At 36.8% G+C, this 2009-nt stretch overlaps 1 long non-coding RNA gene across 1 annotated transcript; it reads right to left on the bottom strand.

Moving 5' to 3' along the window:
* Positions 1-738: 738 nt before the first annotated feature.
* LOC310993999 lies at positions 739-1779 on the bottom strand. Its single transcript, XR_014595766.1, has 2 exons — positions 1326-1779; positions 739-1265 (listed from the first exon to the last, which is right to left on the bottom strand). It is a non-coding gene; the product is annotated as an uncharacterized lncRNA (long non-coding RNA).
* Between the last annotated feature and the right edge of the window lie 230 nt (positions 1780-2009).

Genomic DNA, 2009 nt, shown 5'->3' with positions numbered 1-2009 from the left:
AACGAATCATCAGTATTGATGAATCTGTATCGATTAGGTGTCCAATCTATGAAAATACAACAAAAAAAAGTAAAAACTTCAAAGATAATCAGTTAAAAATGACGGAGGAAAGCAGCATAAGTAACATTTCACTTTTATTTTAACCTGAAAAACAATTAATCAGATTAGTATGTTGGATTAATCGTGTCTGCTCTGATCTGGATCATGTCTGCTCTTTTTTTCTCTTCATATTTACATGAAAAACTTAATTTATTTATCATTTTAACACCAATTTCATGAATATTTAATTTTTTTTCCCGATCAACTTCTTCAGTAATCTTAATAATAAACTAATCTCTGCATTCCTGTTAATAACTTTAAAAAAGCTTCAAGATCCATAAATGTAACAGCAGCAAAGCTTGAAAATAAAAATGAAATAATGAATATTAGTATATAAATGGGCAAATGAAATTAAACAAAGCACGTTTACATTTTAGGGGCCAAAATATACTGATTATAATAATAATAATAATGGACAGTTTAAAGAAAGTCTAGAAGTGACGATTGCAGGTAAAAGATAAAATGTGGTGAAATATGTGAATATCGATCAGGAATTACACCGGACCACATGAGGCCGAAACAGTGGAAACTTTTACTGAGTAAAACAGTTTGTTTTATTTCTAATAATTCAGCTTTTCATCTGTAAAAGGGAAAAAAACATGTTATTTCTTATTTTCCAAAGCTGCATGGTCTCTTTTTAAAAAACTGAACCTGAATGTGAGAGAATATTAATTAGTTGCTCTGTCCTGTAAAAGCTGTGACTTAACAACCAGAGGCAGAAAAGAGAGCTTGCATGATCCGACGTGGTCTCAGGAGGTTTTACACGATGGACGGAGACAGAAAGAGGAAAGAGGAGGATGAGGGATGATAGAGGGAAAGAGAGGAGGCAGGCAGAGGTAGAGAGAGAAGGAGGGAAGGAGGACAGATGGGAAGAGCAGAGCCGGCCCAAGGCATAAGCGAACTAAGCTCCTGCTTGGGGCCCCGTGACTATTGGGGGGCCCCAAAAGGCAAGTAACTTTTTTAAATTGTAGTGCGTAACTTTTGTCGATCCTTAGAGAAACTCTGCGTAATTACAAAAAACGTATTAAATTATTGTTGCATTTCAAATTGTTGTTGCACATTTCTGTTGCAGTATATTTAAAACGAAAATTTAAAAAAAGAAAGCAGATGATGTGTTTACAGTAAATGCATTGTCTGTTGGTTTATTTTTGTTACTTTTAGTCGACCTATAGGTGACATTCAGTATCCCAGCACTACATCAATTTGAAGATGAAATGTAAATCAACCCCGGGCTGCTACTTTTAGCTGAATTTGGTGCCTTCAGAATAAAAACCATAGATAAAATAGGTAAAAACCTGCCAGGATATGATGATTCGTAATGACAGAGTAAAAAATGAAATTATTGGCAGTAATAGAGGGGGCACCAAAATAAAGATTTAGCTTAGGGCCCCATGGAGGCTTGGGCCGGCCCTGGGGAAGAGGGGCTGAACAAACATCAAGACGACTGTGAATCCGCTGGCAGATTGTGTACAAAGATGTAACTAGACTAAATGTGTGTGTGCGTGCGTGTGTGTGTGACTGAGCAGGAGTGTGTGTGTGTGTGTGTGTGTGTGTGTGGGCGCTATAGGGAAATGAGCCATCTCTGACAAAAACAACTAAAACAACTAAAACGACAGTGAAGATTCTTCACCAGCAAAACTTCAACATTGTATTTATTGTCCGGATGTGTGGAGGTCGTTAGTGTAGCTGTAGCTGCTGTAGCTGTAGCTGTAGCTGTAGCTGTAGCTCGACTGTGACAAAAATAATAAGAATAAAAATAATAAAAATATATGTAGATGTAGAAATTAATGGAGATTTTATAAGTGCAATGGAGGAAGGATGAGGAGGAGAACGAGGCAGTGAACGCAGCACCACGGGTGAGATTGAAAAGGGGGGAAAAAAAAAACTTACAAACCAAAAAATGAGGGAAA

This window comes from Trachurus trachurus (assembly GCF_905171665.1).
Source record: "Trachurus trachurus genome assembly, chromosome: 11".
NCBI lineage: Eukaryota > Metazoa > Chordata > Actinopteri > Carangiformes > Carangidae > Trachurus > Trachurus trachurus.
Note: the sequence above shows the minus strand (reverse complement) of the source record. Positions and strands in the feature narration are given on the sequence as shown.